The sequence below is a fragment of the Giraffa tippelskirchi genome, chromosome X (genome assembly GCF_054371585.1).
Source record: "Giraffa tippelskirchi isolate mGirTip1 chromosome X, T2T-mGirTip1v1.2.pri, whole genome shotgun sequence".
NCBI lineage: Eukaryota > Metazoa > Chordata > Mammalia > Artiodactyla > Giraffidae > Giraffa > Giraffa tippelskirchi.
In genome coordinates this window covers 132,875,802-132,889,535 of record NC_137289.1, presented here as the reverse complement: position 1 = coordinate 132,889,535, position 13,734 = coordinate 132,875,802, and the positions used below count along the sequence as shown (strand labels likewise).

Genomic DNA, 13,734 nt, shown 5'->3' with positions numbered 1-13,734 from the left:
TCTGGGAAGTCTTTCCTGATATCACCAGGCAGAATCCACAACCATTAAAATATAAACTTGACTGCCATTAACAAAAGCATTTTCAGTATCTATTTCCTTGTGGAAAGGGAGCACTCTGAAAGCACAGGCTGTGTCTTGATCATCTTTATGTGTCCAGCACCCAGTTCAGTGCCCCAGTGTCTACCACATGGAACGTGCTCAATACATGCAAATTAAATGAGTAAGTGAATGGAGCATAGCAATCGAGTCAAAGAAATTGTGAGATCACAGCAACTTCCCTTCTTCTCCAGGGAGTTCTGCATCATGTTATAGCAAAGGAGAAGAAAAAGGGTGCAGTATTTTTATTGTCTCTGGTCTAAAGACATGCACAGTGGGTGCTCGATGATTTTACCCTTCTAAGAGCAATCTACTCTCAATGGTGGTTTCACCACACAAAGGCCTTTTCATCTATACTCTGCTGGGACTGAGAAGAAACAAACAAGCAGAGAGGATGCCAAGTTCCCATAGAACTTCCTTAAAGTCCTCAAAGATATATTTGAGTGTACCAATAAAAGGCTGTAAAGTCACAAGTGTTATCAAAGACAAGAATCTGGTGAAATCGAAGATGACATAAATAGATGGAAAGATATATCATGTTCTTGGATAGGAAGAACCTATACTGTCAAAATGCCTATACCACCCAACAAACTCTAGAGATTCAATACAATCCCTATCAAACTACAAATGGCATTTTTCATAGAACTACAACAAAGATTTTAAATTTGGATGGAGACACAAAAAGACTCCAAATTCTCAAAGCAATTTTGAAAAAGAAAAATGGAACTGGAGGAATTAAGCTTCCTGACTTCAGACTATACTAGAAAGCTACAGTCATCAAAACAGGATAGTTCTGTCACAAAAACAGATATATAGATCAATGGAACAGGATAGAAAACTCAGAAATAAACCCACACACCTATGGTTAATTACTCTATCACAAAGGGGAAAGACTGTACAATGGAGAAAAGACATTCTTGTCAATAAATCGTGCTGGGAAAACTGGACACCTACATGTAAGAAAATTAAATTAGAACATACTTTAACACCATGCAAAAATATAAACTCGAAATGGATTAAAATCCACATCCTGCAGAGCAACTAAGCCTGTGAACCACAACCACTGAGCCCATGCCTTAGAGCCCATGCTCTCCAACAGGAGATGCCTTGGCAATGAGAAGACTGCATACCACAACCAGAGAGTAGCCCCTGCTCACCACAACTAGAGAAAGCTTGCACGTAGCAAGAAAGACCCAGTGCAGCCAAAAATAAAATTTTAAAGATGTTTTTTAAAATGGGCAGAAAAGCTAAATAGACATTTCTCCAAAGACACAACAAATTCTTAGAAAAGTATAACTTTCCAAAACTGAACCAGGAAGAAATAGAAGATCTTAACAGACCCATCACAAGCTCGGAAATCGAAACTGTAATCAGAAATCTTCCAGCAAACAAAAGCCCAGGACCAGACGGCTTCACAGCGGAATTCTACCAAAAATTTAGAGAAGAGCTAACACCTATCCTACTCAAACTCTTCCAGAAAATTGCAGAAGATGGTAAACTTCCAAACTCATTCTATGAGGCCACCATCACCCTAATTCCAAAACCAGACAAAGATGTCACAAAAAAGGAAAACTACAGGCCAATATCACTGATGAACATAGATGCAAAAATCCTTAATAAAATTCTAGCAAACAGAATCCAACATCATATTAAAAAGATCATACATCATGACCAAGTGGGCTTTATCCCAGGAATGCAAGGTTTTTTTAACATCCGCAAATCAATCAATGTAATACACCACATTAACAAATTGAAAGAAAAAAACCATATGGTTATCTCAATAGATGCAGAAAAAGCCTTTGACAAAATTCAGCATCCATTTATGATAAAAACCCTCCAGAAAGCAGGAATAGAAGGAACATATCTCAACATAATAAAAGCTATATATGACAAACCCACAGCAAACATTATCCTCAATGGTGAAAAATTGAAAGCATTTCCCCTAAAGTCAGGAACAAGGCAAGGATGCCCTCTTTCACCACTACTATTCAACATAGTTTTGGAAGTTTTGGCCACAGCAATCAGAGCTGAAAAAGAAATAAAAGGAATACAGATAGGAAAAGAAGAAGTAAAACTCTCACTGTTTGCAGATGACATGATCTTCTACATAGAAAACCCTAAAGACTCTACTAGAAAATTACTAGAGTTAATCAATGAATATAGTAAAGCTGCAGGATATAAAATTAACACACAGAAATCCCTTGCATTCCTATACTCCAATAATGAGAAAACAGAAAGAGAAATTAAGGAAACAATACCACTCACCATTGCAACAAAAAGAATAAAATACTTAGGAATATATCTACCTAAAGAAACAAAAGACTTATATATAGAAAACTATAAAACACTGATGAAAGAAATCAAAGAGGACACAAACAGATGGAGAAATATACCGTGTTCATGGATTGGAAGAATTAATATAGTGAAAATGAGTATACTACCCAAAGCAATCTATAGATTCAATGCAATCCCTATCAAGCTACCAATGGTATTTTTCACAGAACTAGAACAAATCATCTCACAATTTGTATGGAAATATAAGAAACCTCGAATAGCCAAAGCAATCTTGAGGAAGAAGAATGGAACTGGAGGAATCAACCTGCCTGACTTCAGACTCTACTACAAAGCCACAGTCATCAACACAGTATGGTACTGGCACAAAGATAGAAATATAGATCAATGGAACAAAATAGAAAGCCCAGAGATAAACCCACGCACATATGGACACCTTATCTTCGACAAAGGAGGCAAGAATATACAATGGAGAAAAGACAATCTCTTTAACAAGTGGTGCTGGGAAAACTGGTCAACCACTTGTAAAAGAATGAAACTAGAACACTTCCTAACACCGTACACAAAAATAAACTCAAAATGGACTAAAGATCTAAACATAAGACCAGAAACTATAAAACTCCTAGAGGAAAACATAGGCAAAACACTCTCCAACATAAATCACAGCAGGATCCTCCATGACCCACCTCCCAGAATATTGGAAATAAAAGCAAAAATAAACAAATGGGACCTAATTAAAATTAAAAGCTTTTGCACAACAAAGGAAACTATAAGCAAGGTGAAAAGACAGCCTTCAGAATGGGAGAAAATAATAGCAAACAAAGCAACAGACAAACAATTAATCTCAAAAATATACAAGCAACTTCTGCAGCTGAATTCCAGAAAAATAAATGACCCAATCAAAAAATGGGCCAAAGAACTAAACAGACATTTCTCCAAAGAAGAAATACAGATGGCTAACAAACACATGAAAAGATGCTCAACATCACTCATTATTAGAGAAATGCAAATCAAAACCACAATGAGGTATCATTTCACACCAGTCAGAATGGCTGCTATCCAAAAGTCTACAAGCAATAAATGCTGGAGAGGGTGTGGAGAAAAGGGAACCCTCTTACACTGTTGGTGGGAATGCAAACTAGTACAGCCACTATGGAGAACAGTGTGGAGATTCCTTAAAAAACTGGGAATAGAACTGCCATATGACCCAGCAATCCCATTGCTGGGCATATACACCGAGGAAACCAGAATTGAAAGAGACGCGTGTACCCCAATGTTCATCACAGCACTGTTTACAATAGCCAGGACATGAAAGCAACCTAGATGTCCATCAGCAGACGAATGGATAAGGAAGCTGTGGTACATATACACAATGGAATATTACTCAGCCATTAAAAAAAATACATTTGAATCGGTTCTACTGAGATGGATGAAACTGGAGCCCATTATACAGAGTGAAGTAAGCCAGAAAGAAAAACAACAATACAGTATACTAATGCATATATATGGAATTTGAAAGATGGTAACGATAACCCTTTATGCGAGACAGAATAAGAGACACAGATGCATGGAACAATTTTATGGACTCCGAGGGAGAAGGTGAGGGTGGGACATTCTTGGAGAATAGCATTGAAACATGTATACTATCATATGTGAAACAGAACACCATTCCATGTTCGATGCACGAGACAAGCGCTCAGGGCCAGGGCAATGGGATGACCCAGAGGGATGGGATGGGGAGGGAGGTGGGTGAGGGGTCCAGGAAGGGGAACTCATGTAAACCCATGGCTGATTCATGTCAATGTATGGCAAAAACTATTACAATATTGTAAAGTAATTAGCCCCCAACTAAAAAAAAAAATAATAATAATAAAAAAAAAATTTTTTTTAATGTTTTTTAAAATGGGCAGAAAAGCTAAATAGACATTTCTCCAAAGACACAACAGATGGTCAAGAGGCACATGAAAAAAGATGCTCAACATCGCTAATTATTAGAGAAACGCAAATCAAAACCACAATGAGATATCACCTCAGAATGGCCATCATCAAAAAATCTACAAACACCAACTAAAATAAATAAATTTATAAAAAAAAAAAAAGATAAAAAAAAAAGAAAAACTGCACAATGCAAAAAAAAAAAAAATCTACAAACAGTAAATGCTGGAGAGAATGTGGAGAAATGGGAACTGTCCTACACTGTGGATGGGAATGTAAATTAGTACAGCCACTATAGAAAACAGTATGACATTCCCTTAAACAACTAAAAATAAAACTACCACATGACCCAGCAATCCCACTCCTGGGCATATATCCAGAGAAAACCATGGTTAGAAAAGATACATGCACCCTAATGTTCATTGCAGCACTATTTACAATAGCCAAGAGATGGAAGCAGCCTAAATGTCCATCAACAGAGGAATCGATCAAGAATATGGAGTACATATATACAACAGAATGTTACTCAGTCATAAAAAAGAACAAAATAATGCCATTTGCAGCAACATGAATGGACCTAGAGATTGTCATAATGAGTGAAGTAAGTCAAACACAGAAAGACAAATATCACATGATATCGCTTATATGTGGAATCTAAAGAAAATGGTTGTATACAAATGAACTCATTTATAAAGCAGAAGTAGAGTTACAGATGTAGAAAACAAACTTATGGTTACCAGGGGATGGAGGGAAGGAATAAATTGAGAGAGTGGGATTGACATATACACCCTACTGTATATAAAATAGATAACTAAAAACCTGCTATACAGCATAGAGAACTGTATTCAGTACTCTGGAATGGCCTATATAGGAAAATAATCTTAAAAAGAGTGGATATATGTACATGTATAACTGATTCACTTTGCTGTACACCTGAAACTAACACAACGTGGTTAATCAACTATACTCCAATATAAAATAAATTTTTAAAAAAATAATTTAAAAAGACAAGAATCTGGTTCATGCTTGTACTTCTGTTGTCGACTAAAATCACATGCTGGCAATTGAAATCTTTCTATCTAATATGATGGCGGTCACTCAGTCAGAGACATGAAGCATGACACAGCATGAGGGACAGAGCTTAGGGACAAGGGTGCTGGGTCCCCCGTTTCTAGACTTGAGTACGTCACTCAAGCCTCAGGAGGCAAGTTGCTAACCTCAGCCTCCAGAGTTGAGAAATGAGCTGGCTGTGCAAGCTGACCTTGGCCTCATCTGCGCCACCTCCCTCTCTCTCCCCTAGTCCTTATGTCCAATCAATGTCTTTCCACTCACCAACCTACTTCCCAAGTGTCTCCCTGGTTCACCAGCTTCTCTCCATCCTCCATCTAAACCAACTTAACCCCATTTTGTTCAAAGATTACAGCAAGAGCCTCAAAACCAGTCTCCACGGATATCACTCTTCTATCCCCTCAAATCCACTCTCCCACAGCCAGAGCTGCAGAACAGTCTTTCAAAATCCTGTTCAACATCCTCACTGGCTTTGTATCTAGATTCAAACACTGTCCTTTGTATTTAGATTCGAATCCATGACTCTGAAGCAGCTTGCTCTCTTCCCTGTGCTTCTCTCCAGTCTCCTCTCAGACCTTCTTTCCCCCTTCACTCCCTAAGCCAAGGTCTCTGCGCTAGGCAATGGCAGCGGGCATTGTTCTCCTTGTTTCCTAGGGAGCTGAGCAACGGGCTGGCCCAGCCTTGGCCTCGCCACACTGGACTTCAGTGTCCTGCAAGCGCTGCCCCCTCCCCTCATTCTGCCACAAATATACTCTGTGGCCCCGAGGCCAGAAACTTCTTTTAGCATGCTCTAACACAGTGGACTCAAAACAGAAATCTAAGAAGAAGGCAGGGGACAGAAACATCTAAACGCATGGATATTAATAGCACCCAACTGATGCAACTGTGCAGGGCTCTGGTGGGCTAGGGGCCCCAAGCCAGGGACCCTGAGACCACATCCTCACCTCAGTGAGAGCAGCTCGGAGCTTTTCTGGTGAGGGGTACGTCCCATCGTTCAGGAGGCAGGCATCGCACTCATGAGCCCTGCCTGCTGAAATGTTAAGAGGAGTGTCTAGTCACACACAGACTTTAGGAAGTCACTCAGACACTGGTGACATGGGCTCACCCTTTCTCTGAAGACACAGGGTGAGGTCTCTGGGGCTGAGTAACTGGAAACTGGGGTTGGAGAGAGATTTGCTTTGGCCGGTTAGGAGGCGGGTCTCTGAAAGAAGCCAAGCCCTCTGCTGACATAATGAGGCACCCAGCTTCCTCCAAATCCTAATTATTGCTCTGCTAAAAATATTCAGGAATCAGCATGATCAGAGAACCTTTTTTATCATGCTTCTCAGAATTACGGCATTTGGTTATGGAGCTATTTTAAGAAGCAGCAAAGAACATGTTAATGAAGAAAACTTTCAACAGTAGTAGGCAATATTAGCATGATGATGAATAATGTGGACCTTACAGTCTACTTCATTTAAACTTCATCTTTTCATCTGGCTCTGCTGGAGAATTTTGACATGCAGTTCTGACAAGCAGAGCAGAGGGCTGTAAGGTTTAGTTCCTGCCCTCCATATCTCTTGGCTTCATATAAAGTGATTTTAGACTTTCAGAAGGAACCTCAATGAGAGGATAAAAGCCCAACGTGGATGCTGACGTCATTTCTGAGCACCTTTCTCCCACGTCTTCTCTACCCAGACCCCAAGCTGATTTCTGCTGTGCCTCTTCCTTGGTGAGGAATCAGCAGAGGAGATCAATGGATCACAAGAGAGGGCCCTTGTGCATATGAAAAGTCACACCTAAGTCTTATGTCTGTGCTCCCAGAGCAAGTAAAATACCACTTGCCTATTCAATTTGGAGATGGGAATTGTGGTGGATTAAAGGTGGGCATGACCCCTAACCCTGGGCATCTGAGCTGGCCTTTGTGACTTTCTTATAACAAATGGAATGTGGCATAAATGATGCTGAGTGACTTCAAAGGCTAGGTCAGAAGAAGTTTTGTGTCTTCCATTGAAGGTGTTTGCTCTCCAAATGCATCCTCGTAGGATGCACTCTGGGAGCCCAGCCACCATGGTGAGGAGCCCACACAACATGGCAAGGCCACCTGGAGGTGTTCCAGTGTCAACCCCAACTGAGATCCTTGTCGATAAGCAGCATTCACTGCCAGTCACTTAAGCACACCACCAGGGACCTCCATGATAGCTCAGTTGGTGAAGAATCCACCTGCAATGCAGGAGACCCCAGTTCGATTCCTGAGTCGGGAAGATCCCCTGGAGAAGAGATAGGCTACCCAGTCTAGTATTCTTGGGCTTCCCTTGTGGCTCAGCTGGTAAAGAATCTGCCTGCAGTGTGGGAGACCTGGGTTCAATCCCTGGGTTGGGAAGATCCCCTGAAGAAGGGAAAGGCTACCCACGCCAGTATTCTAGCCTGGAGAATTCCATGGACTGTATAGTCCATGGGGTTGCAAAGAGTTGAACATGACTGAGCGACTTTCACAGGGACCTCCAGCTCAACTGGGCCTTCAGATGCTGGCAGCCCCAGCCAGTGTCTGAATACAGCCATTTGAGAGACCCTGAGCAGGAACCACCCAGCCAAGCCCTTGCTGAGATCCTATCCCACAAAATGATGAGCGAAAAATAGGAGCTCTTTTAAGTAGCTAGCTGTGGGAATAATTTGTTATGCAACAATCGGATGATCAACTGCTTAGAGTTAAAAAAATAATGGACCTGTTTGTGAAATGAAAATATCTCCTGCCATATCAATCAGCAAGAAATGTCACAGCCATCAGCGATTTCTGGCCTCCAAATGTGAATGAGGTCTCCCAAAACTGCAATCAGCGGATGCTGCCACCCCCTACAGTGACTGCTGAGGAGCTGAGGGAATGCAAGAAGCAAGGTGAACAAGGAGACAGGATTGGCCCCAGATAGCTGAGGTGCAAATGAAAGCCCAGTGGCTTCAGTGAGCCCAGAGGCTTGTGTCTTCCCATACATAGAATGCTAAATTCCTTTACTTGATACCTGATCTTTGATGTTCAGACTGCTGCTCCCTTTGTTGCAAACTTATATACAGCCTGACTTCCCTTCCTGCCTCCTTGGAGCAGTTTTCTCAAGAGCCACTGAGATGCTGTCTCCCAGGCTCGGAGTCCTAAACATTCGCACCAAATAAAATAACTCTCTACTTTCAGGTTGTGACTGTATTTTTTAGTAGACATGTTTTTACACCCAAAAGCTAGAACTTGAGGCTTTACTCCCTAAAATTAGCAGGCTAACTTTTTCTTAGCTCACTAGAGGCTCCTCACCCAGAAATAAAGCCGCCAGCAAATGCTTGTTCCTACTGTACAAGGTAACTGAAGAACTGTCACCCTAGGAAATGCTGATTCAGTTAACCCTGGGGGTAACCATGGGAGTAACTGTGGGTGAACCAGAATCCCTGGTCTGGATCCATGCTACTCTAAGTCAGGTTTAGGAATGTGCAGGAGCTCACAACCTGGGAGCTCTTTAGAAATGGGGACCTTGGGTCCTTGAAGACCTCCTGAACCCAACGCTGCATGTCCACGAGACCCTGCAGGATCTGCAGGCACATGTGCCCTTGACAGGCACTGGTCTATACCAGGCTCTCACGGCAACTTCAGGAAAGGAGCAGCTTGCTCACAGCTCAGATCTTAGGAAGAATTAAAAGTAATAGTCACCTCATGCCATAACCCACCGCTGTGTTACTGACACATCAGCCAGTTTCTCCCCCATGTTTCTCAGCAGCCTTCCAAGTCTGAAGCGCATGGGGTTTCCTTTCTTGGAACTCCTTACAAACAAGATTGGTGTTTGAGAACGTCAGCCTCCTGTTCTTACCCAATGCTCCTGACCACCAGGGTGAAGTGGGCGGTAGAGATCCCCCCTCCAGGGTGAGCAACTGGAGTTTGTTCCCTATGGACAGAAACTCCAAAATATCCACAGCAAGACAATCAAGAGAAGAAGCTGGGCCCTGCCCAGAGAACAGATAAGGAGACCACATATTTCTCATTCTCCAAGTTAAGGAAACCTTCCCAATTCAAAAGCTCCTTGGAGCAAAAGGGGAGTGATGTCAACTACCCACAGGCCTCTTCAGTGGACTCCATCTTGGTTGAGCGATGCACGTGTACACATGGGAGGATCCTGAGACCAAATATGGACTCAGAGCCAGACGAATCGAGATGACTGCCCAAAGGAAATCCAGAAGAAACGTCCCAGAAAACAGATCCAAACCACCTCAAGGGCATGGCTCTCTCTAGGTCCACTTGTGTGTCTATCCACACGTACTGTACTCTTTCTCCTGATAAACACTTGACTTGTTTCACTACTTCCTATCTTTGTGGGAATTCTTTTCTGCAAAACTGAAGGGCCAAGACCTTGTCACTGACCGCTGGTCTATTGGCTAAGACTCGGTGCTCTCGCTGCCGCGACTCCACCTTAATCTCTGGACCTCAATCTCTGGCCAGGAACCGAAACCCGGCTTCAAGCTGCTGATGGCTAAGGCCACCCAACACCTAAGAGAACCCTTTCTAAGGGAACAGCACAGACCTGCTCAGGGCAGCACGGAGCTTCCACTGCTGCTGCTGCTGCTAAGTCGCTTCAGTCGTGTCTGACTCTGTGCGACCCCATAGACGGCAGCCCACCACAGCAGGCCCCAAAATGATGTGAGCCAACAGAAACACCGTCAAGGAGACTAAGTACATTATATGTAGCAGAATAAATTTCAGATGTATTATTCAAGGTCATCTCCAGGTTGGGGAGGATGTCTGTCCTGAGGCCCTCTTCCCACTGACACTGAGACCTCCATCACCTCAGGGGAAAGCAGATGTAGCTGAGAATACAGGAGACTGTGTTCAGATTTTGACCTCTAAAACAGGCTCTTCTGAAAGCTCATTTCTAAAAGAATCATTATGAATGATAGGGCTTTCATTTGAAAGAGCTGGGCTTTGAGGACTGCAGAAAGGGTTTTCTAAATCCCAGGAATGTTCTTTTAATTATTGAGAATCAGAGACTGAGTGGACTCAGGGTATAAAATGTTTAACTGTAAGCCCTGGAGTGGGGAAGACATGAAGTTAACACAGGGGCGGTTTCCTGCCCTCCAGGAAGAAGAAAAGTCCCTCCTGGGATTGAGAGAAATGCCCAGAGAGGGATCAGGAAGTAAAGAGCAGGAGCAAGAGACTATGAGCAGGGCCTTTGTCTCACCCTGATGTGGGTCCAATCCCCAGGGGCAGAGGCAAGGAAGGGACCCCTGTAGAAAGCCCAGAGCAGAGGGGCTAGCACATTGTTTACCTCGAGGCACTCTGGGGGGAAATGGCCCCATAGAGACCCCATGCCAACATGCTGAGGCCTGGGGATAGCATTCCTTAGGGCCTAATGTGGCTCCCTCCACAGCCCTCCAGTAGACAGTGGAGGACAATTCTGATGCTGCCAGAGACCCTCTTAAGGAACACTGAAGGGAGCCAGGACCTAAGACCAGCCTGACTGCAGTATGGGGAAGCGAATCCCATGGCTGAGGCTGTGGCAAGGACAGGCCAAAGGGGAAGGTGGCTGTGAACAGATGGAGCGGGCATCCAAGTGTCAGAGGGCAGTGCTGGGTATCTGCTAGCCAGGGATGATGGCTGAGCAGGTCTCAAAATCCCACGACCAAAGGTCAGCAGAGCCAGACTCTTACCCCACTCAAGTCAACACTCAGATCATGGCAGAGGAGAAGGCCAAAAGTTGAGCCCACATAGTCTGAGTGCAAATCTTGAGGAATCTGAATTACCTCAAGAGTCAAGAGTGGTTTTTCTGTCATCTGTGGAGACAGAAGATCCTAAGTTTGGTTACCAACAAAGGTCCTTATAGCCAAAGCTATGGTTTTTCCAGTAGTCATGTATGGCTGTGAGAGTTGGACCATAAAGAAGGCGAGCACTGAAGAATTGATGCTTTTGAACTGTGGTGTTGGAGAAGACTCTGGAGAGTCTCTTGGACTGCAAGGAGATCAAACCAGTCAATCCTAAAGGAAATCAACCGTGAATATTCATTGGAAGGACTGATGCTGAAGCTGAAGCTCCAATACTTTGGCCACCTGATGTGAAGAACTGACTCCTTAGAAAAGACCCTGATGGTGGGAAAGATTGAAGGCAGGAGGAGAAGGGGACACAGAGGATGAGATGGTTGGATAGCATCACTGACTCAATGGACCTGAGTTTGAGCAAACTCCAGGAGTTGGTGATGGACAGGGAAGCCTGGTGTGCTGCAATCCATGGGGTCACAAAGAGTTGGACACAACTGAGCGACTGAACAACAACAAAGTTTGGTTACAGAAATTACTCTCCCTCCCTCCCCAGCTGGTCCTTTCCCCACACCTGCTCCTGGTACTCCCTGCCTCAGAGGAGCATCTGGCTCCATGTAACACACAGAGTTAAGCCTAAGCCACCCGTCCCACCACCTGCCAGTCTCTCTCTCTGCTGTCACCTCCACACACCCTTCACCACATGAACATTGTTGATTTTCTCCAAATACCCTACACTTCTTCATATACTCCCACCTTTGAACACGCCTCACCCACAGGCTTCTAATACTTTGGTGCAATTATTTACATCCAGCTCTGTTCTCTTTCGAAGGTGAGGGCTTTGTGTTATTCATATTCGTATCCCATTTCCCCAACAGTTCCAGCCTTGTGGATCCACTCAGCAGTTCATGCGTTAACCCACAAGAATCAAAACCTTCCAAAGACGGAATGGGCTGCCTCAGGAGAGAGGACATTCCCCCTCATGGGAGATGTCCAAGTGTCAGTTCTACCCGGGGCTGGCAGTATTGCCAGAGAGGGGGCAGAAGACTGGGTGAGTGACCCTCAGGAGCCTGTGCTATGCCCAGAGTCTGCAGGTCCCTGAGTACTGAGAAAAGGCAACAGTGGCCGCAGGCTGAGGGGGAGGATACTGGGACCAACATGCATGGAGTTCCAGTGGCCCCCAGGGAGCAGGGAAGAGGGCTCTGGTGGCAGACGCCAGCAACGGGGGCAGCTCGAATATCATGGAGCAGGTATTCGGCTTTCTGAAGTCCCTATGGAAAGCATATGGTAACTGACTCAACTACAGTGTCTGTGCCATGTGCCATGACAGATGATGCTTTAATGCATGGAGGGAGGTATGCACGGGTGCAGTACAGTCCCTATAGATGAGATGTATGGTAGATGGCTTCCCTGATAGCTTAGTTGGTAAAGAATCCACCTGCAATGCAGGAGACCCTGGTTCAATTCCTGGTTTGGGAAGATCCCCTGGAGAAGGGATAGGCTACCCACTCCAGCATTCTTGGGCTTCCCTTGTGGCTCAGCTGGTAAAGAATCTGCCTTCAATGTGGGAGACCTGGGTTCAATCCCTGGGTTGTGAAGATCCCCTGGAGAAGGGAAAGGCTACCCACTCCAGTATTCTGGCCTAGAGAATTCCATGGACTGTATAGTCCATGGGGCTGCAAAGAGTCGGACAGGACTGAGCGACTTTCACCCACTCATTCATGGCAGACAGTGTGTGTTGTGTGTGTTAGTCACTCAGTTATGTCCAGCTCTTTGTGACTCCATGGACTATAGCCCGCCAGGCTCCTGTGTCCATGGGACTCTCCAGGCAGGAATACTGCAATGGGTTGCCATTCCTTTCTCCAATGGTAGACAGTAAAATAGCAGAAATTAAACTAAGCCTTTAAAAATCTATTGGGTTGGTCAAAAATTCATCGGAGTTTCTCTGTTACATTGTACAGAAAAACATGAACAAACTTTTTGGCTGACCCACTACTTCTGCACCTACCTTTAGCTACAATACCAGTTCCAGCCCATGCCTTCCTCAAACACTTCTTCACTCCAAGGTTCTCAGGCAGCAATAGGCTTATGAAAGGTGGTCTGATGGAGGGAGATGGGTGGAGAAGCTAAGGAATCAAGGTAATGTACTGTATTGCCCCCTCCACCATGGACAGCTCCACATTTAGAGTCAGGAAAACCATCCGACCCTCTAAGAAGATAGAATTTGTTCAGTTCAGTTGTCCCAGCTGTCTTTTTATGTAATCCAAATCTATATACTCTGGGTGGGCTGGGTATTTTAAAAATCCCAGCAATGACTATTTTGATTCCTGGTTTGATTTGAAATCCTGTGACACTGATGGAAAACCTCAGCTCAGGAAAATGACCAGCACTGGGAATAGCCAAGACTACTTTCCATTATACATTCACCAAAAGAGTAGTTAAAATTTTTGAGTTCTTGCCTATTATAAAGTAGGGCAAGAAAAATGCAAATTTTAGATACAATTTCAAAGATCTTTCATCCAGATCATAGTCATTTGGGGTTTTTTTGTGTTTTGGGGGGTTTGGGGGGGCTGTGCCCCATGGCAT

The 13,734-nt window shown here is 44.0% G+C and overlaps 1 protein-coding gene across 4 annotated transcripts in view; it reads right to left on the bottom strand.

Annotated features, from left to right (window-relative positions):
• Window positions 1–13,734, bottom strand: part of PCYT1B (phosphate cytidylyltransferase 1B, choline) — a 123,950-nt gene that overhangs the window by 25,571 nt on the left and 84,645 nt on the right. The window lies entirely within an intron of this gene.